The sequence below is a fragment of the Sciurus vulgaris genome, assembly GCF_902686455.1.
Source record: "Sciurus vulgaris genome assembly, chromosome: 9".
NCBI lineage: Eukaryota > Metazoa > Chordata > Mammalia > Rodentia > Sciuridae > Sciurus > Sciurus vulgaris.
This window is the reverse complement of record NC_136469.1, coordinates 78897043-78920777: the sequence shown is the minus strand read 5'-3', so window position 1 is coordinate 78920777 and position 23735 is coordinate 78897043. Positions and strand designations below refer to the sequence as shown.

At 37.5% G+C, this 23735-nt stretch overlaps 1 protein-coding gene across 2 annotated transcripts in view; it reads right to left on the bottom strand.

Moving 5' to 3' along the window:
- The window catches only part of RASGEF1B (RasGEF domain family member 1B), a 35120-nt gene extending 27468 nt beyond the window's left edge, over window positions 1-7652 (bottom strand). Inside the window, exon 1 of one of the 2 annotated variants that reach the window (XM_079153285.1) lies at window positions 7506-7652. The gene's annotated coding sequence lies outside the window, so the exon portion shown is untranslated. The other variant, XM_079153286.1, reaches the window with a different exon arrangement.
- Window positions 7653-23735: the final 16083 nt, after the last annotated feature.

Here is a 23735-nt window from a genome sequence, read left to right as displayed (position 1 = left end):
AATGATGAGAAAACATGTTTAATGGACAGTGTTGCTTCAGCAGCATACGAAATAACAGAGCATCTTATAATAAATGGCACCATGGATTAAACGAAGCACATAGTATTTGCTTGTATTTATCGTATAGATCTTCAGCAAAAATATGTAATGAGACAAATGATCATGAGAAATATCATAGTTCATCATACACTCATTTCTGGATAATCTCAAACAAATGGCCAAACTGTTTTATGAAGGATTAACTGCCTATTTAATGGAAAAACACAAGAAAAATTAAGCAGAATGGTACAGAAAGTGCTGTTTGTGAAACTTAATTTATTAAAATAAACATAGTAGTTTGTTTTCTCTCAAGTGTCTTCCTTCTTATTACCCATATCAAGAGCTATTGTTTGTTCAGTATTAATTAGATTTGATGAACAGGTCTTTAGTTTTACCTGCTTTAAGTTTTGGAATTGAAAAGTAAGAACCAACTAAATATTGGCTTAGTTGTTGTTAAGAAAATAATCTCATCTCCAAAGTACTGGACATGAGAATCCAGAAAAGTATTTATTCCTGGACACTATTAATTCCAGCAATCACTTGCTAACTTGCTAATGATTTTTCTAGGGATAAAAAGGTTAGCGTGAGGTTGCTCTTAACCTTTGGCTGGCTTCCATTCTTTTTTTTTTTTTTTTTCAATGTTAGTGTAGTCCTGCCGCCTTCTTTATCTGCAGCAACCTTCTTCTTTCAGCTCTCACCACTAATATTTTCTGTCTCTGGGGTCTATAAGCTCTCAATTTACTCCTCTCTATACTTTCCAACATAATGTCAAAACCAGCCTCTCCACTATTCATCAGTCTTCTTTAGCATAGAGTTTGCCCAGTCCAAAGTACCTCTCAATGGAGGCCTGCTAATCAAAAACTTTGTTTAGGAAACACTATTTTCCAAAATTAGAATGTGACAAAGCGGCAAGAACACTAGCTTAATTTACTGTTAAATCAAACTTCAAAGGAGTAAATTCCCTTAGAAAAAGAGATTTGCATGAGGCACATGAAAAACCTACTGACTATTCAAATCCCTATCATTAACACATAATGTAGACTTTGAGAGCCAGGCTCACAAAGTTTCATTTGTAAACCATTTCTCACCATTCATAATATATTCTATTCAGCCAGTGGTCCTTAACTTTTTAAAGGAAATCACAAACTTCTCCCCTACTATGCCAGCAGAAATATACCAACAATATACTTTGAGTTCTCTGACCGCAGATTAAAAGACCCATACACTAACTTGGACAGAACCTCTATATCATTTCTCTATCCAAAAGCAGGAGAACATAGTAGATCAGTACATTTAAGACCAGCTCCTTAGAAACCATGAAACTCTTTTTTTTTTTTTTTTTTTTTTCAGGTAACATCAAACAAACTGAATTGAAAGAATACAAGAATGAAATTCCTTTGGTTTAGGTGTAGCTACTGAAATAGCGTTCTTTTCTCCCCTAAATTCACGCACCATTTTAAGGTAGAAGAAGATACAGCTAGACAGTGGGAAGCAGATTTTGGATTTTAAAACAATAAGCTGAGCTAAAAGAAAGCTTAGAGCCATAAAAATTAGTGTGCCAACTATAGGTTATGCTGGAAAACTTTCAAGAGGAAAGTTCTAATAGGAAAGTTATACCCAACCTAAGTAGAGAAGATGAATATTCTCTCTTAAAATTAATTTGGTAAGCTGAAAAGTTGGTTGACAGACAAGACATCTTACAGGGACTGCTAATTTGGCCACAAAGATAGATCATGTTCTTCCAAGGACCCTGAAAAAGTTCAGCCTGACATTGATCCAGCAGCAAGGAAGCCAGCTCTGGGTGATTTACAGGATGAATAGATTTGAAAGGCATGCCTAATGGTTTCAAACCAACTAAAGCACCAGATGAAAAGCTGCTTTTTTCTAAACAGCAGACTGTGTTTGAATTAGCGACTGCTTTGCACAATGTTATTTATGATGAAGCAGGTGCACCAGAATAAGGTGGTTTCAGGTGACAATTCAAATTGGAAAAAAGGTCAAGGAAAATATGGGTGTGGGAGCTAAATCAAAAATATCCTTCAACGTCTGTTATAGGTGCTTTGTAAATCTCTACCAGAATGTCATGTCAGCATTTCCTTTACACTCAAGAAAACAAGATAAAAAATGTAGAAGTTCATGAAACAAAAGGTTTTTTTTTTCAATACACAGAGTGCAATATTTAATAAATTCAAGGTCTTTATGTTGACTATGGTATTTTAACATCTGTTCAAATGCTGGACATATGTCTCAATTCAAAAAAAAAAGAAAATAGAGAAAAAATCACTTAGTAGACAAAGCCTACCTTATCATAACTGAACTTTGAAAGCATATTTGTTTAGTGAGGAGAGGTTTAAAATCCTGGAATTATAGGTTCCCCAATTCCCATCTAGATTCCAAAGGAACTTTGCACTTTGGTGAGGCACACCTTCAATAACCCATTTCTTTCTTTCTTCATTTGAAGTTGTAGAGCCCTGAATTAGAAAGAGTTCATATATTTCTCCAGCAGGTATCGCAGATACTTTTAGCCTTCTTTTGGCAATGTGAGATCTTAGCATACAAAGACTCACTGCACACTCACTGGGTGTACCTGCCTGTAGATTTGATTCGAGGTGAAAGGTAGAAGTCCAGTTTCTGACACTACCTAAAACATAGCTTATTTTGATCTTAAAAATTTTTTTAAAAATTTTATAGAAGATTATACTCTCACTTCTTTCCTTAGGGGAAGTCTGAAAGGCAGAGATTTCTAAGACCATCTGTGGAAACTGTAGAAAAGTTACCCCTCTGCTAACCTCCTTGAGAAAAAGAGGTATTGTGTGGAGTAGGCAACACAGTAGAAAACACAGATCACCTCACTTCTTTGGCATGTGAACAGAAAGTAACTAACTCCAAGATAAGTACATTTTTTGGAACTGAGTCCAAAATACTTAGCAGATTTCCCAGTTAAGGGAGGACAAAAGTCAGTGTTTTTGAGAAAGGAAGATTCTATTTCTCTCCACAATGAAAAGCTATGTTAATTCCTGGTTTAAGTTATAGGTGTTCATTCAAAAAGTAAATCTGCACTTTGCTTGATCTTTCCTGCATGCCACTTAAAAAAAAAATTCCTCACAAATTCTAATTGATGGAGGAAGGAATTGTCACTCAAATATTTATAATCTTTGGTTTCCTTTGAAGAAAAACAAAGCTAAAATTTGTTATCTTTTGTTTTGGTGGTGTTGTTAGTAGTTTATCAACACACAAAATGACATTTCATGGCATTTCTGAATAGACCTGGAAATTCATTTAAAACTTCCATGAAATGAAACTCTCCTGTGTGGGAAGTCAATCTAGAACAGGCTGCCATTCCTATGCATTAACTGCCTTTAGGTCTGCAACTCCAAGCAGTTCTTGAGTTTAACAGTAGATGGCTCCTCATTCCATGCTTTTCAAATGGTTGGTGCTTTTTCAGCAATAACAGTTGGTGACGACTTAGAAAAGCAAAAGAAAGGCAACTAGAGTTCTGGGGAAAAAATATTGAGAAATTAGTGCTTATGATCATAGCATCAGCATTGTTCATGCTGAACAAATGAAGACATACTGGCTGACAAAGCCAGTCAGTTATGTTTCCTGATGTCTTAGATGCCCATCTATGATGAGAATTAGTTATTTCATTTTCCCAGAAGAATAAAAGTGATCTTCTGGATAATCAAAAGCACCATTGTCTAATCAAACACTGTCAAAATGGCTGGGATCCTGGAAATGTCCCTCTTCTGCACTGTCCAATATAGTTGCAACTGGCTGCAGTGACTACTGAGCACTTAACATGTGACTCGTGCAACAGCACTAAATTTTTAATTTTGTTCAATTTAAATAAACTTAAGTGGAAATATCCCCATATGGCTTGAGTCTGCCTCATTGAACAGTATTGATACGTGTAGGATGAGTTAGCATTTATACATGATAGATCTCAAGCTAAACCATAGAATATACTATGGGGAGCACTTAAATAAAAATATTTTATATTTCTAACCCAGTTCATTGAGCACAAAAAAGATCCAACACTTAGAACACGAAAAAGATCTGACTTAGTGTGGGCATTTTAAAAAGTAAGATTTTCTCTATATTTTATTACATAACACAGTTATTTGGATAATTTTATTTTCTGGCTGCAAGTTCTTGAAAAACTGTTTATCCCTCCCCTTCCATTCTTCTTTTTAGCTAAATAGAATGATATTGGTCTATAAGGTGTTTACCTTTCCTACAAGGCTAACTTTTACTTTGTATTAAACTGATTTTCATATCAGGGTTTCCTAATAAAATTTGAAAAAACTGAATGACTTCCTATATATATACTTTGATAGAAAACAACAAATATATAAACCTAAGAAAAAAATGATCAAAAGAGAAAGTTAAAATTAGTACATTATAACACTGACTTAACAGGCCAAGAAAAATTGTATTGATAATTAGTAATTTCTAATGTTCACACTTGTAGGAGAAAAACAAAGAGAAATTCAAGAAAATATTTCCATATACATTCAGCAACAAAAAGAATTTCACTCTTCTCTCTTCATGTCCACAGAGCCATAAAGTAACTGAACATCAATAGCATATCACTCCATCCTTCACTGTCTACCCTAACCATGCAAATTCATGAAGACAGCACAAAATAAAGCAGTTATGACAGAGAGAAAAGGAATCCAGAAATCATGTAGTTCAACTCCCCATGTCCATTTAACAGATCCTGCAGGAACAGGGAGACGACATGTGACTTGTTAGTGCTCCAGATCCACCAGACTCAAGTCTCCTCATTCCCAGGACAGAAATCTTCCCATAGTACTAGGCTACAACTGTCAACTGGAATAATCGAAGCTTGTACAGATCTAATTTTTGTAGATTTTTGGAGAAACCAAAATAAAAAACAAAACAAAGACAACTATAGTTCTGGAAAAGAGAAAGGTATGGAGAGGTAATACCTAAATTTAACCACTAACAATGACAAAAAATAAATTCCCATAAATCTTAAGCAGCATGTTCAACATTACAATTTGCCTCTTTGAGATGTCCCAAATTGTTATAAAAACTTTTCCACTTACTATTTGTGACATCAGAAGTTAAGAGTCTCGATCTTTACATAGAGATTCTTGATTCTTCTCCCAAGAAAGGCAGAACACCCTCTTTTCCCCATTTCCTTCCCAGCGCAGTGCTCTATTTGGGATTCCAAATATTTCTTCTCAAGTTCAGTTCTTCAGGTAATCTTTGGAAATTGAAAAAGCTGAGCCCATGAATTCCTGTGCCATACTAGGGATCTCACCAAGTGAGATGGGAACACCTTTCCAGATTTCTCCCTCAATTTCATTACCATATTTTCTTTCCCCTAAATGAGAGGTATTCTATTGACTTTATACAATCCATTGTACTCTTTGCCAGTAATAGATTTTATAAGAATAAAATATTAGTAACAGCACAAGAACTATGTATCATTATGATAAATGATGAATACATACTTAATATTAGGTTAGATAGATGCTAACCAGGGGGGTGGGTGATAAGTGCAAATACTTTTGCGGTGATTTTTGTCTCCAAAAGACAGTATGATCCCCACATATCAGGTGTGGTCAGTATCAGATAAAATGTCTAGTGGAGTACATAAGATGGATCAAACTGAAAATGTACCATAGAAGAAGTTTTAAGAACTGAACCCTCCAGTAGACAACTGGAAAGTACAAGGCCAGTATGCTCAGGAGCCAGAAATGTTGCCACCTCTAGGAAAACAAAGGAGACCGGCATGCAGGGGAAGAATGCCCACAAGAAACTTGCTAATCAGTGGCTGATATTCTCATCCTCAAGTAAAATCTGCTTGAAAGGAATAATACAACACTGCTTGTGAAATGTGACCTGGGTCAAAAGTGCCCTGGGTCCTCACAAACCTGCCCCCCTCCCCCCCCCACACACAAAACAGCTATTAATGTTAGGATTTAACCAACTGCCAATCTTTTTTTCTGCTGTGAAAATTTCAACAACCATTTTTATTCCTTTTTTGAAAAAATCAATTCTACATTTGTTCTAATCCTCATCTGATCTGTTATTTCCTCCTAAATCTCCAATTTGCTTAATTTCAAACCTCCCTGTTTCTTAGCATTGACTGACCACCATAGTTCAACTATGTTTAAATTAAGGCACAGTCATCACACGGCAAGCTCCAGCTACTGTTCTCCGGAGGAAAGAATAATTATTCACCCCATCTGAGTCTGACTGTGTCAGACATCATTCAAGAGTGCAACACCCTGATCCCTGGACTCTTTCCCTTTATGCACCCAGTTCAGAGACCCTCCCTGGCCATGAGAGATCACCAGGGCTAAATATAGATCTACGCACACCAGCAGTTCCTGACCATCATCACATGGTGGTGCTGACGAAGGACTCCTTGGAGACGCGTTCACCCAAACATACATACACAAAAATGTGTACATATCCATCTGGACAACCCATACCCATCAAATTCATCTGTGAAGACGATACAATTCAAAAGAGAAAAATGCTACCTAGACGCTGTCCTCACTTGCAACCCCCTCTGCACTGTCAGAGGACTTAGCAACGTTGTTTGCTTAAACTGCGCCAATTTGGTTGGGGTAAAGTGGGAAACGAGTCAAACCGTACATACACATACACCCAGCTCCCCGTTTTGCCCTTTCCTCTTAAACAACACTGAAACTGTCCCCACGGCTCTCCCTTAAAGAGGCGCTTCCCTCACGCTGTCTGCCCAAGAGGCTTCCAGGTACCCCCACCTTATGTTAGTATCGCCAGGACAGGTGTCCCAAGGTAACTCACTAGAACTCGGACTAAAAGCAAAGCGACTCGGTGGTTCTCAAGCGTACCTAGGTGAACCGAAGAATGAAAGAACTGAGGGATGAGAGTCATGACTCCTATCTCCCTGTTCCTCCCTAAGTCACACTTTAGATAACACGAAACCGGTAACAAAATAAGCACCCCATACACATACAAACGCATGAGAAAACTCGCAAGTAGTCGGAAACAATCTAGTTTGCACAGAAAGAAAAGGGAGTGGAAAAGGATGAAGGTGACCAGCCTCAGACAAACCGTCAAACACTACCAAGATCCCAAAAAAGAAGCCCAGGTTGTGGGATTGGAGAGGACGAAGCAATGCACAACCCAGCGTATCCCTGCCCAGGTTTCAGCGGCTCAGCCTAGCACCTGTTGGGACCCGGGCGGCCCCAGAGGCCGGCGGCGGCCAGGCAGAAGGCTCCCCTATCCCCTGCTTTTTCCGCTCTCAGGGTCAGCTCGCTCGCCCGGGGATCTCCCTCCGCCTTGGAGCGCAGCCGGCAGCCAGGGCGCAGTCTGAGAGCCCGGCTCATTCCTCGTGCAGCTCTCGGGTCTCCCAGGAGAGCACAGCGCGCAGCCCCGTCCCGCGTTCACGCCCGGGGCTCGGGTCCTTCTCGGGAAAACAGCCCAATCATGGGACAACCTACCCGCAGACAGACCCCGGGTCCTCCGCCTCCTGGCTGTTTGTCGCGCGCCTACCAATACGACCAAAGGACAGGGAAGGAAAGCGCGCGGGAAGAAAGGAAGAAAATCCGCCTAACCAGTCGGGTTCCTTGTTTATACTGAAACTACGGCACCAGCAGCCGCGCACACCCCCTTCGCGGTGAGTGCCCGCCTCCAGCTCCGGCCGCCAGCCCCGCCCCGCCTGAGGGCGCGGACCAATCACCGCGCAGCTCTCCGCCCACGCCGCCGCCGCCTCCGCCGCTCTGGGACTTGCCAGCCAGGCCCAGTGGGCCGGGGACTCCCGCAGCGCTGTCGCCCGGGTGCCCTCCTACGCTGCGGAGACTGGCCGGGCCAGCGCGGCGGTGTTGGGACTCACTACCGCAAGCGTTTCCTACCGAGTGCACCTGCCCGGGGCTGTTTTTGCAGTAGTGGGTACGCATGTGTGTGTTCATTTACCCGCGTACTACCTGTAAATACCGGCCTGACTCGTTGTACAGTATCTATTAACATAATTATGAGCTGAAGGTTACTGTCCATGTAACTTTCAGAAAAGAACTGAGAGATACCACCAAACATTTGCTCTGCAAGTATTTACCGAGAGCCTGAGTGCTAGGCATTGTGCAAAACGCTGGGGGCACACTGGTGGCAAAAGCAGGCTGGTCCCTGCCATTATGAAGCTTACCGGGTAGACGACAAACGTTAAGCAAATATTCACCCAAACAAGATGCGGAATTGCAACTGTTAGAAGTTCCACAAAGGAAAGGAACCTACTCTGTGAAATATGATTCTGGAGGCTAGGTGGGGAGGCTAGTTACTCCGTGAAGGCGGTGTTGTCATGGTAACCGCATACTTAACGCTACTATTGGCTACTTGATAACTATTTCAGAAAAAAAGGTAAAAACCTCAATACTTCACCTATACACATAAAAGAAGGCCGAGGAAACAAATGATGGCAACAAAGAAAGAGACCCCTGGAGAAAATGTACATGATCAGGAGACTCTTGGCAGCCTCGTGAGCTTAAGTTGTTTTTCTGAGTTTAAGTTTATACACAAAACAACGCTATTCTTAGCTGTCCCAATGGGCTGTAATTAGGGTTACTGAGATAGAGGAAACCTTTTTGGCGTGGTCCACGTTTTCTGTTTCTCTCCTTCCTGGGATGGAAAGAGCCACCTTGAATCTCACCTTGCCTCCTCTTAGCTGGTTCTTCCCCCTCAATTCCTTCATTTGTGCGTCCTCTTGCTTCTCTCTTTATCATCCTCCCTCTCTCCTTCTGTAAATGGGTCTCCCCTGACTCACTAATTCACTCACACCGACCTGAGCCTTGAAATTAACCTGGCTTCTCTGCACTTTAAACAAGACACCACACAGCCAAGGGAACTTGGCAGGGCAGCTCCACTGTGTAGTTCTGCTGGGTGGTTGTTTTTTCTAGCTCAGTTTTCCATCCTGGGTCTGTAACAAACAAGCTATGTGATGTTGGGCAAGTCACTTACTCTCTTGAGGGTCACAGTCCTGTAGCAAGAAATTTAAAGGGCTGGATTAATTCAAGATTTCATAATAAAACTGGTTGACATATCCTTTGTAACCTCTGGGTACACACAGCAGCCCAGAAGACTGTGCCCAGTTTTACTTTTTGACTTTGTTTTTTCCAAAACAAAAGATATTTATTTTGGATTCACAAAATGTAAAATGGATACCGTGATGATATTGATTCAGTATTTTTTCAAACCACATTCCTGCTCCCCTTTATAGCATATCCCTCAGCACCCCTTCTAGCTCCCTATAAGAGTAGTGTTACATTAGGAAACAGCTCTGGACCCAGACATCTTGAACCCTGGCCCTGTTTCTTATCACAAGCACCTATAATGTCTTAGAACAGGAACTGAAGGAATCAGGAACCCAGTTTACTCATCTGAAAAGCAGCATCATGATAATCAAAGTAACGTGTCCTATATCAAGAGGATTAAAAGAGTACTACGTGAAATGCTTTGAAATAATGTCTCTCAGAAAAGCCTTCCCTGACCTCCACCTGAAATTGTAATCATGCCCACTCCATGTGTCTCTGCTTTCTTGTTCCCTCCATAGGATACATCACCATTTAACATATTGTATAGTTTACTTATTATTGCTTCTCTCCCTTCACTTGCATAGAAACCTCATAAGAGTAGGGTTTGTTGAGTAGGGTGTGGTGGTGCACACCTGCAATCCCAGCTACTTGGGAGTCTGAGGTAGGATGATTGTAAGTTTGAGGCCTGTCTGGGCAATTTAGGGAGATTCTGTCTCAAAATAAAAATCAAAAAGGATTGGGCACTCCTGTAATCCCAGCGGCTTGGGAGACTGAGGCAGAAGGATTGTGAGTTCAAAAGCAGCTTCAGCAAAAGTGAGGCACTAAGCAACTCAGTGAGACCCTGTCTCTAAATAAAATATATAATAGGATAGGGCTGTGGATGTGACTCAGTGGTAGAGTGGCCCTGAGTTCAACCCCCAGTACCAAAAAAAAAAAGAAAAGAAAAAAGAAAAAGAAAAGAAAAAAAAGTCCTGGGGAAGTAGTTCAGTGGTAGAGAACTACGATGTTCAATCCCTAGTACTGAAGAAAAAAGAAAAAGATCAGGACTTGTTATTTACCTGTTGTATTTCCTGTGTTAAGAACAGTAACTCACAGATAGGCATTCAAGAAATATATATTGATTGGATAAAGAATGAATGAATAAATGCATGAATGTAAACCCCTCAATAATCCATGTTACTACTACATCTTAATTATTTTCTATCATGAAAAATAATTTTTTCCATTCTCTACTTCTCCTAGTTTCTTTCTGGTCTTTTGACTCCACTGGTTCAACTCCTATCCTTATAAATAAGGATAAGTTCAATAATGGCCATGTTGATACAAGTAAAGCCCTGATGAGTAGTACTCCATCCTAGTATTTAAAAATAGCCACCTATATTGAGTTCCTACTATATCTGAGGCACTATGTTAAGGATTATTTTTCTTTCCCAATCCTCTTGTACTTCAGGTGAATAAAATTAGGGCAAGTATCGTGACTGATCCAAGTCCAACTTTCATTTATTTTAGTCCCTTTAATTTCCCGTCTAAAATCCTAGTTTTCACCACATGGTATGTAGTGTGTTTTCCCAACCACCTTTTTTGAACAATGGTAGTATTGTTTTGTGTGAATACCACAAGGGTATTTACCTAAATGTTATTGTGCAATCCTCTCCTGCTGTTTTCCATCCAACTTACAGTTTTGAACAACTGTCCCTGTTGACAGATGTTCGTATCATTCACTCCTTTTACTCACTGTTAAATGTTGCACCATATCTGTTACAATTTTTACTTCCTTCTATTATTTTTAGTCTTCACCAAAACCCTGAGACATGGGTACTATTATTTGCATTTATGAGAAAAAGAAATGAAGCTCAGGAAGGTAAATAACTTGCCAATGCCAATTAGCTGGAGAAACTATGATTAAACCCACCCATCTCTGATTCTACTGCTCCTGTCTTCTGATTTCATAAAACTGAATTAATTACTTACAATGGTCCAGATTGACTGTTGATATGTAATCTGACCAAGGCTTTTTTCTTCTTCAATTTACAAAGTGGGGCTAAGGTTTCATCTCCTTGAACTGTTTATATTCATGTTCCAGAGTAAAAATAAGAAAATAAATGAGAGAGAAAGCGTGAGGGTATTTTGAGAATCTACTTGGCCATTTCCTAAGGTACTTTAAGATGGGGGGGGGGGGGGAGAGGGAGAGAGAGAGAGGAGAGAGATATCAATGCTAAAAAGGGTTACTGTTCCACTTGGGACATCTTACAATGGTAAGATTTATGGAAATAATGTTTAAAACTAGAAGATATGTGTATTTAACCTAAACTAGAAGTCAGTTGTTTTCTTGTAAAGTTATTTGTCTCACACATTTTTTTTCCACAGACACAAATTTAATACCATTATTTATGATTTACAATTTCCTTAAGACACTTGAATCTTGAATAAAACTTTCATAAAATATAACTATCTTCAGATATTTAAAACTCTTCATGTTAAAGAGGAATGAGGCACCAGAACAACAGATAGGAAAAGGTATGTAAGGAAAACATTCAAGATGTCCCAAGTGGAACAGTGACCCTTTTTAGCATTGATCTCTCTCTCCCTCTCTCTCTCTCTCTCTCTCTCTCTCTCTCTCTCTCATTCTCTCTCTCTCCCTCCCTCGCCCCTCGATCTTAAAGTACCTTAAGAAATGGCCAAGTAGATTCTCAAAATACCCTCACACTTTCTCTCTCATTTATTTTCTTATTTTTACTCTGGAACATGAATATAAACAGTTCAAGGAGATGAAACCTTAGCCCCACTTTGTAAATTGAAGAAGAAAAAAGCATTGGTCAGATTACATATCAACAGTCAATCTGGACCATTGTCTAGGTTTTCTTGCTTTGAAAGCCAAGGAAGGCCAACCCACTTTAGATAAATATAATATACACTGCTTCTCTTATATGTTGACAAACAAGTATGAGGATTTCAGAAAGCAAAAGCATGAAGAATGATCAGATGCAATTTTGAGGAAACCATTTAATAGTTCCTAAGCAATCCATGTTAATATGACTTTTTAACTTGTTGTCTTATAGGATCTTCAAAAATAGCCACAGTTTCTCTGAAACCCAATACTTTTTTTTTGACAGGTAAGAAATTAAAAAAAAAGAAAGAAAAGAAAAGAAAAGAAAAGAAAATATCTTTGATACCTAGAATACTGAACATATAACAAACCATTTCATGTTAAACAAAGAAAAATAATTGCTATTTTACAGAAAACAGATTTAAAGAAAGAGGAAGAAAGTCTGACTCTCCCGGTTCTAGCCTCCCCACTTCACAAAGGAGGAAATACTGCATGGTATGGCTAAGCCAAGACAAGATGCTGAATAGCCACAGGACTCATTTCTTGGGGTCCTCTCTCTTTAGACTCTCTTCCCCTGTGGCCACAGTGGAAAGAGGAGTTACTATGCTAACATCTTTGACAGGGCAGTTAGACCAGCTCAGCTTCAGACCTCAGAAAAAATTCCCTTGTTTTCCCCTTGCTACTTAGTATGCTTCTCCGTGACTTCCCTTTCCTCATCATCTGAAGGCCTAGAGCACAAAATGGGAAGGAGGCTGCGTGGCCATGCTTTGGTTTCTTGCCCTCTTCCTGCTTCTGGCCTGGGTAAAAAGAAGTCTGTCTGTGGGCCGAATTGGCTTACAAGGCACCATGTTGGACCAAGACAGTAATACAGTGTGTATATGTTTGTCATTGACCTCTGTACATACTCATCCCTGGAACATAATGAAAAGGTTGACCAAGGCAGGACATGAAGATCTAGATATTTAGGATTCCAAGTCCCTGTCCAGTGCCATCAATCCTTTGATAGCTATGAACCTGCTATTCAAAAGGGATTTTGTGATGAGACAAGTGATTGGGTCGACCTTGGAATGGTCGTCTCAATAATAGTCCCCAACATCTGTTAGTTCACAATGTTCTTTCACATCTATTAACTTAGGAATACCACTGGGTCTATGAGGGTCATTCAGTTCTTACAGTGATCATTACAGAAGGAATGTATTTTTCCTTTCCTGGGATCACTAAAAATATTATAGATAGCCATTAATTTAAACTTGCTAAGAAGATAGTCTGAAATGGAAGGAAATTTAATAGAAAAGGTAACTTTAGGAAGTTTTTCCCACACATCTATGTTGATGCTTTATCATTGTCAATTTTTATCTCCCATACACTAAAGTTGCACAAAAGAATTTAACAACTCTATGGGAAATTCCACCACAGATAGAGTAGACTTTCAAGTTCCCTAAGAAGATTCAAAAAAGTTACTATCGCCTTATTTATAGACAAGAAATGTTGAAATGCACTTTTACTAGTTTTTCTTTAATAAGCACTATTATTTCACTCATTTGCCCATTCATATCTACTCTTACAGAGCAATTTTTTCCAATATGTTCAGGAGATATATTGATAATTGAGAACTAATATAACTTGACTGATCACTAGGCCATTGGATAGTCATCTTCTTCATTGACTATATAATGCACAGTAACTTTTCTGAACTGACCAAGAAACATTCAACAATCTTAAAAATGAATCATCCTGATAAGATGTATCACTGTTTCGAGTAGAAATGCAACTATGTTTAACATGAGTTTATTTAGATTCTTCATCCTATAAAATTTTTATAGTGAATAATAAATATAAATATATTTCTCTACTTGTAACTTCTCTCTCTAAGCAGTTTTTTTTTTTTTTCCTGTTTTCTTTTGGATGAGTTGTTCTTATAATGAATTAAGAAAAAGATTTATGGTAGAGATTCTTAGAGCCTTTAATTTGTTAAACCTGATTATTTTTCTAGCAGATTTCCTCAGTTTTGACTAATTAGTAATCTGTGTCCTAAAATATTGAGTGAGAAGGAAGAAGGAAGAAAATGAATAATAATAAAATTTGGGAGCTGGAAGAAATATTAATGATCATTTTTAAAAACCTTTCCTATCCTTGTGCCCCCAGCTAACAAGATAATAGCAAAGTTACAGCAGTCCAAGAGTTCAGAAATAAGCCCAGGAATAATGGTTCAATGGTAGAGTGCTTGCCTAACAAGATAACTAATTTTCACATGACTATGTCATCTTTTTAAAATATTAGACAATTTTGCTAAAGCATTGCTGTGAGTTCTGGATGATTCTGTGAAGTTTTAACTTGTAAAATGTCCAAACATTTATTTTGGCACATGAATAATCATTATTTCAGTAGAAAACCCAACTTTTCTGTAAAGTGTGTTCCAATATTGTTATGGAAAAGCACAATTATTAAATATATATTTCTACAGGAAAATGGAACATACTATAATTTAACTGTATATTACTAGAGAATTAGTACTAGAGAATTATTACTAGAGAATTGTCTGTGGAAGGGGCAGAGGTGGAATTGGGATTCGGAAACAAAGGTGACTTCACCTTTATCTGTAACATTTTATTTCTTTCATAAAAAAAGACAAAGATATGATTAAAGTATGTGGGTTGTGGGTACACAGGAGCTTGTGTTTTTTAAATTTCATAAGATTCTCAGACAAAGAATTTTGTAATCAAGACTGGATATTTATCACATAGCTGTACTATATAACCTTAAACTTCCATGTTCAAAACTTACATTTTAAGGCAAAATACATACATTTTAAGGTAAAACAAAGTTATCGTTTTACCTTTCTTTATTGACTGATTAATCACATTTATGAAGTGTAACTATTCATCAGTGTTTCAGATAACTTTACTGGGTCCCACTGTACAAAATTGTAATATGTGATATAAATGTGTTAAGGAATGTTACACCTCTCATAGCTTATCACATCAGCCCCCTCTTGCTTTTTGATGTGATTGCGTATGTCCTCTCGCAGGCAGTGATGTGCACTGTGACTCTCGAAGTTAACATAAATGAGCTTTGATTCTTGACTAAAACCTACTTTAAAGTCAAATCTCTCACACTAACACCAGTAGCACATGATTAATGTTTCCAGGGCCTAGAATTAACCAGTGATAATTTTAGAAACTACAATTATCCACATAATTGTCTCCAGTTAGCTGTGTCTGAAGAGTGGTCAAAAGCTAGAAGAAAAGGGAGGTTGAATCTGGATATATCTCCCTATTAGTGAACTGGTCCATTTACATTAGGTCTGTTGTGTGATTGGAGAAATAGATCTGGGATGAGGAGATGGGCTGGAAGGACACAGCTCTTGCTTAGAAAGGTGAAGTTTGGGAAATGTTACAAGAAAAGAAAACAAATTTTTCTGACCCAGATCTTGCCAGATGATTTAAGAGATTATCTCTTAAGTGCATAAGGAAATAAATCTAAGAAAGACCAAGGCCTTCTCTACAGAGATATGAGTTTAACACCTCTCACAGAAGAAAATTCAGAGACAAGGGCAAAATAAAATGGCTCAGTATGGACAAAGTTCCACAGATGAATAAAACATTTGGCTTAAGTTCTGTTTGTTGTCTTGTTTTTAAATCTTGTTTCTTCTATGGTACTGGGAGTTGAACCCATGAGTACTCTACCATTGAGCTTCAGCCCTAACCATTTTTAATTTTAATTTTGAGACAGGGTTTCACTAAGTTGCTCAGGCTGGTCTGGAACTTGTGATCCTCCTGCCTCAGCCTCCTGAGTGGCTGGAATTACAGCCATGTGCCATTGTGCCTGGTTCAATTTGTTGTTTTTTAAAGAACACATAACAAATTCTTTTTTAAATATCCTGATTTCCTAAGTTACGAAGTCAAACACCAGCTGTTACAAAAGGCAGTCATGAGCCCAAATTTTCTAACTTCCAAAACACTAACAAGCTATATTTTTCCTCAAAATAGTTGATCTAGGACTTACTGTTTTGAAAACATCTCTGAATAGATGGAAATTTAAATCGGTCCTCTCCCTGCTTTTGCATTAAAGCTAATAGCAGACACATTGATGCCTTTTGATTCAGAATACACAACAAAATGAAAATGAACCTGAGTTTTGTTCTGTCTTCCCATTGATGAGACAAAAACATATTTGCTGTCACAGCAAACCCTTTAACGCTTATTACAGTGACAGAAAGTTGAGGAACAGTTTACCCAACAATCAAGGTGATTAGTCTATAAAACTTATACAGGAATTTTTTAGTTTCTTTCCTCCCTCCCTTTTTCTCCTGCCCTCCATTTCTTTTTTTAAAATCTGCAAACCACATTTCACTTCAAATCTGGGAGTAATTAACTCACATGTCAAGGAAGAGGGAATGTTTAAACCTGTTAAACAGCAACTCCTTTAGGAAGAAACAACCAGCCTATTGAAATAAGGTGTATGCAAAAAAGTCCAGTAGAACTTGTTCCAGAGTGCACGGAATGCGAAGATATCAAAACAGGACAACTTTATCTCACCCAGGGGACAAGAGCCTTTGGCAGTATTTCACTCTGGTCAGTATAGGAACAAAATAAAGGTGATCCTATAGAACTGGCTTGGCCACTAGAGAAGACATTTCAGAATCTTAGTGTTCACGATGGTGGTAAATTGAGAGGGTGATACTACATAATATTAAAAGTACTTTTTAATTGACAAATGCTAATTTACATTAAGACTTTTAAATTGTTAGTCTTCAGTCTAGTTCCATCTAGATACCTGTACAACCAAGAGGCTTGAGGAGACCTAGAGATAATAGACCTACCCCAACCCACTGACGGTAGGGAGTGTGGACATAGCTTTTCCCTGTAGCTCTATGCCCACATTATTATACTGATCTTTGTGATGCTGGAAAGATTCCCTGGGGGTCTGTTTTCACTTTTCCCTAAGGCTCAGGTCTATACTAAATCCCATGACAACAACTAACTAGACAATGGCATAGTAACACCTCTACTTTGAGTCTGTTTAACCCAGTCTTGAGATTCAACTTTAATAGAGGGAGGTCTATTTCTGGAATTAATTTCATATCTAGTACATATGCATGCCATAGAGAGTAACCACCTGTCCTGATTTAACCAGGACCAGCCTTGGTTTTATAAAAAGGATTGAACACCATCTGTCTGGGGGAAATCTTCAGTTCCAGGTAAACTGAGATGTTTAATCACCTGAGTTCCAGATATTTACCAAGAATCATCTTTGGGCCAGGCCCTGGAAAAGGTATTGATAATCCAGTGAGAACAAAACAGACAAGGTTCTTATTGTCATGAGCTACCATACAGGAGCCAAGACACATTATGAAAAGAAATAAATATCCACCAGCAGTTACAGATGATGACTTCCGTGGGGACCTGCTTAGAGGGTGTACAGGATGGCTTCTCTTAGAGTAAGACCTGAAGTATAAGGAGTCAGCAATGCATATTGACAGAAAGGGTCCACTCTAATTCATTTTTAAGAATGAAAAGGCAATTCAAGAAAACCTTAGAATATTAACCCTCTCTAAAATTATCTTATTTTGCTATTTATATACCTACTATTAGAATTAGAATAGATATCCTAATAGAAAAATTGAATAAAAACTACATGCTAGCAAAGGCCTTGTCTCTAACCCTAATGCCCACAATACTTGGTATGTAATAGTGGTTCAATACCTATTGAATAAAAAAGTGAAAATATTACTTCTTTTTGAACTATCTCCCCAAAATTCACTTTCCCTAGGTTATTCCATTCCTTTCAACCACCCTATCCCAGATGAAATTATAGATTGCATGGGCCATGAGACATCCACACATAAGTGGCCAGTCTGCCTACTGGCTCAAGGAGAGACTTTTAAGTCATTTCCTTTGCCATGTAAGAGCTCATATAATGTCAGGTGCTCTGCTACCCAAGCTGAGATGAGCTATACCTCCTGGTTTTCAGCCTTCAGCATTATGATGACATACTTTCAAAGATGGGTTCTGGTGTCACTAGTGTTAGCAAGGCACAGAGGTGAGGTCTAACAATTTTACTATTTCCATTAGGAAATTTCTCACCTCCTCCAAACCAGCACCTTCTATGACTCTCTCACTTCTGATCATGGTACCTTTCTCCTGACAACTCTGCATGAAACCACAGAGCCTGCATGACCTCTTCACCAAGTCTGTTGCCTATATTCAGTCCATGGCTATATCTGCATATTTTTTATCCCCTGAATTCTCCTTACCTTTCCTTGACTTTTATGGCCCCATTGCATTCTAAGATCATAGCTATCAACATGCACTTATATAAACATAACACCACACAGAGGTACAGGTATAATCTGCAAGGTTAGACTATCTCTGACATGTGACATTGCTCATTTACTCAAGAACAGACAATATTTAAGCAATCAAGAGTCTCAACCAAACTTTACAAATTTATCTCTTACATACACTTTTACACATGCAGTAATTCAATTGAGTGGATTACTTATACTTAGGGGGGAAGAAACAGCCTAAGTTTATCTATTCCAACGACTTTCCTCATACTTTTCCTCTTATCTGGAATAAACTTTCACAGTCTCCAAATAAATAATAACTCTTCTGTCCTAACTTTTAGAAAATAATTAACAATATCTTAATTTTTAGTTCTAGAGAGAATTTTTAAGTACTTGGCACAGCCTTCACAAATGTATCATAATGGCCTTGAGACTAATGAGTTAACACTAACAAACATGTAATTTTGAATGCAAGTTGAGTTCTGTTACAGGTTTTAGGGATTCAAAACCATGGTTTCAATACCAAGTTGATAATTGCTGGATGCGATTGAAAGGTTCAGCGTTGGAAATTACCTTTTTTTTTTTGTGGTGGGGGGGAGTACTGAGAATTGAACTCAGGAGCAGTTGACCACCAAGTCACATTCCCAGCCCTAATTTGTACTTTATTTAGAGACACCTCACCATTGCCTAAGTTGGCTTTGAACTTGTGATCCTCCTGTCTCAGCCTCCTGAACCACTGGGATTACAGGCAATTACTTTTAACATGAGGATTGTTTGTTCTTTCTTGTGTAGGCAGGAGTCATTTGTGGTCATTTGAATTAAATTTAAGGAAAAAGGGGGATAACTAATATTTATTGATCATGTATCATATGCCAGAGATTGTGTTCTTTCCTTACATATCAATTTAATCTGCATAGCAATTGCATATTATAGATATAATTGCCATTCTCATAGAAGAGAAACTGAAGTTGAGAAACGTTTTAAAACATTGCTTAAGGACAAACATCTAATAAATGGTAGAACCAAGATATGGGCCAGCTGGGTTTGACTCCAAAGACTAAGTTTTTTGTGTCTCAGGCACAGAGTGTATAGAACAGACACACAATTAGATAGACTAACATTGTAAGTTCTGTAATTGAGGAAAAGAAAACAAAATGTGTGTGCTTTACATTACCTCACGAATGGTTATGTTACGGTTGGGGAAGTGCACAGCTACATAATGATCAAGATCACCCACAGTGGAAATGGGAAGGACTTCGTTCAAATCCTGGCTCGGGGTGAGAACAAATTGCTTAATCATTCTAATCATTCTAAGCTTCCGTTTTCTCATTTATAAGATCGAAGTAATACTTGTTCTAAAAATGAAATTAAATCTGCATATAAAGTTATCAGTACAATATTTGGAATACAGAACTCACTCAATAAATGATAGTTATTTAAATATAATTGTCATCTCTATTCAGCAGGTTTTTCATACTACATACCTCAGCTTCTTCCAAACTCCTTTAAAAAGTGTGATTATATTTTCTTGTCTATATGTGTGACTTCATTTTGTGTTGTTGAGGAACCATTTGAAAATTGTAGGCACCCTTAAAAACATTTTATTGTGCATCTCCTGAAAATAAGGACCTTTTTGTACACAGATAATATCATCATCCCTTAAGAAAAATCAACAATGTATCCTGATACCATCTAATTCCTACTACATGTTTAAGCTTTCTAAATGTCTCCAAAAATTGTCCCCAAGGATATTTTGAACCAGGATGCAATCAAGATTCATATGCTCTATTTGGTTGGTGTTTTTATTCTCTTTTAATCTGTATTAACCCTCACTCCAACCCCATTTCTTTTCTGTTTTTCTTGACATTGCCCCTCTTGAAGAAGCTTGGTCATTGTCTTGGAGACAGTTCCACTTTCTGACTTCGTCTGACATTTTCCCTTTCAGTGTCATTTAACTTGTTCTTCTATCTGCTACATCATCTCTAAATTAGAATCCAGGTCTTAAGATTTTGTTGCTTTTAAGTTAAATATTGTGTCAAGAAAGCTTCAATGTTAATGTTACATACCTCACATTAGATCCTATCAAAATTTCCATGACCACTTCCTCTTCAAAATATTTTGAGGTTTCCTAGTTATCCCAGGTATGGTTAGACCAGTGGTTTTCAACTCTGGCTTCACTTCGAAGCTCTTGGGGAGTTTTAAAAAATTTGTATTCCTGAGTTACATCCCTATAGATTCTTGGCTTATGTAAAGGCATTGGTATTTTTTTGTAAAACTTCCCAGGTGATTCTCATGTATAACTTGGGTAAAGCGTGTCTAGTTTAGACTAAAAGTTCTGAGAAGGTATGACTTTTTTATTTACTACTACATATAGTCAGTGTTTGGCAGAATTCTGACTCATGATTACTGCTCCATAATACATGCTTAATTAATTAATGTTCAGTATATAGATAATCTCATTCTCCTTTCATATTCTAGATTTACTAAATGATGTACTCTAAAGCCCATAGGTTAATTTTATAGCATATTTAAAGAAATCAGAAAGGGCTACTCATTTCCAAATATCTGAAAACCATATATTGATTGAAAAAATTATTTTCAAACTTATTAGGAGACAAGAACAAACAACGATTTAGCTAAGTGCTATATCAATTTGGTTGTAGACAACTCTCTTTTTCCTTACTATTAGTTCCTTCAGTTCTTATTATAAGGGCTGATGAGATGATTCCAAAATTACTTAAGGAGGAAGAAAACCTGGGAGTTTGTCTCAGTTATAAATTGTTGTTTCTTTCAAACATATTGAGCAAATTTCAACCATAAGGAGGAGTGCTATAGAGAGAGAAGAAATTTGGGTTAAGTTATGCTTCTAACTAGGGCCAAATGTTAAAAGAAGAGTGGAGTGTATGGTTCATTACTGTTTGCCACCACAACCCAATAGTAGCTTCAAATAAAAAGGAGAAAAGAATGGCACATTGCCTTAAAAAGGAAGCCTCTACCAAAGCAAATTTAGTAACAGGAACAGTACACTTGTTCATTACACTGCTACCAAGCAAAAATCACCAACAACCCAACAGCAAATAACAAATCATAAAAGCATACAGTTTGTATCTGAAACAACTTTTGAACAGATGAAAACAGTATTCCATGTGTTTTCATAACTTTCATTCTTTTTGTGGAGTTTCAGAATAAATTCTTTTACTTTCCAGTTTCACTAAAAATGCTTGCTCCCACTCATAGTAGTAAAATTATAAATTAAAACTATATTGAGATTTTTTTCTTTAATTCATGAGATTGGTGAAAATCTACTGTATTGTAAAAGAGTACAAAAGTGATGCCTTTTGATCAAGCAATACTAGCCTAGGAAAATTATCCGATAGCACTGTATTCATCATGTGAAATAAGACATGAGCAAAAATATTCATTCCCTCATGGCAAAAGATTAGAAGAAACTAAATATCCATTATAAGCGAAGTTTTGATACATTCACAAACTCAGAACACTTTTCAGGTAAAGTAGAATATAATAAGGAAACTAGGCATATAACATTATGTAGAAACAAGAAGGAACACATTTTTGTGCTGTATTATTTTTATATGAAAAACTTGACAGATAAACAAGGAACTGGTAAGTGGTTAGCTATTTGGGGGAGGAACGCAGTAGGAACAAGAGACAGGAAGAAATTTTTTCACAAGACACCTTTTCATACTTTATCCTGTTTAAAATACGTGAATATGTAACAGATGCAAAATTTAAATATTTTTAAAGTGTCTTATCAGAAATCTACGGAATATACTTTATTTCAAAAGAAAGTATTCCATGTGTTTTCATAACTTTCATTCTTTTTGTGGAGTTTCAGAATAAATTCTTTTACTTTCCAGTTTCACTAAAAATGAAACTGAAATTCTGTATTCTTCTCATATACGCAATCCTAAAACCTGGACTCTGGAAAAAGACTCTAAAGACAATTTCTTGATAATTTCCAATCTTGATTTTTGTTATTCTACAAAATTTCAAAGCTTTATATTACATTTAAATATGCATGATTTAAGGCCTAAACAGACCACTTTTGAAAAACGTCCATCCCAATGCTAATACTTATCCAACATCGGTGTTATGGCATTAAAGTAAAATTAATCTATTTCTCTCATGGAGCTCCTAACCCAGAAGAGCTGTATATGTGTGTATGCGTAAGTGTGTGTGTGTGTGTGTGTAAGTGTGTGTGTGTGTGTGTGTGTGTGTGTGTGTGTAGGGGATGGGTGTCTCACACAATGATGGGGACAGTCCATCTAAGGAAAAAAAGGGGTTCTTTTTTTAAAGACAAATCAATAAGATGAAAAGTCATAATGATGTACTTATTTGCCTGTTAGCATCTACAACTTGGGGTTATCATTTGTTTTTACATATGTAGTCTGTAACAAAAAAGAATGGAATTGTTACTAAGTCACTTGCACTTTGCCCAGGGTGATGCATACAAGAGCAACATAAAAGTCTGACAGACCACAGTGAAATATTTTTGTGTTCTAGGGTCTCTATAACCTTGCTAAGTCATGCATTCTCCCCTTGTCTGGAATTTGGAGTGTTGAAATTCCTTATATGGAAATGGAATGTCAGTGCCTTCCAGGAACATCTCATAATTTTGATACTATGACCAAATGATACAATAAATATAAAGATTTTGGAGATTGTACATTGAAAGCATTTCTAGTGTCACTGCCATTGTGACATAGATATAACAGGACAAAAGAAGGAAAATAGTAATTCCAGACTATGGCATCACAGAGAATAGTCTCATTTTTACAGATGAACAGAAGGAAACCTAGAGAGGTTAAATAAATTACTGAACATCCATAAGCCAGTCAGAAGCAGAAGTAAAGGCAAATTCCTATCCAGATATTTTGATTAAATCTCTCAATTTTCTATTTTACTTCTATTACCTGAGACTTGAGAGCTCATGGAATATGTGGTAATGAAGAAGGGCCTGGTGAGGACCCTGGTCCTAGCAAGGCTGGAGAAACACCGAGGAAGTGATCAGAGAAGGCCCAGAGCATAGTAGTATATTGGTCACATTCTGTTTGAGATGGTTATAGCAAGAAATATTGCAGGGGTGGAGGTTCTAGAAAACTTTTACTATGCGTTTTTCATCTACTGGGATCTTTAGAGCTTTTATCTCATCTAACCATCACTGCAGTCTAATTAATGTCTTTATTTTCTAGTTGAGGAAATAAGGTATGAGACAGTTAATAGATGCCAGGGTCTTGATAAACCCAGGGTCTGTGTGACCGGTCAGGCTCCTGATGGTTTTGCCTCATTCCACAATTACCAATAAAGATTACCAAGGATGTAGCCCCATGGGAGTACACTGGAGATTTTTTAGTGAATATTTATAATACATGTTCAAAATTTTTTTAAAAATTTATCTTTGCTAAATATTTTCTTCTGAATTTGTAGGGTGAAAGATTAGTACAAATCTCAAGATGAATTTATTTTGGGTGTTTTTGTTGTTGTTGTTTGAGAATGAGAAAATCTAAAGCTG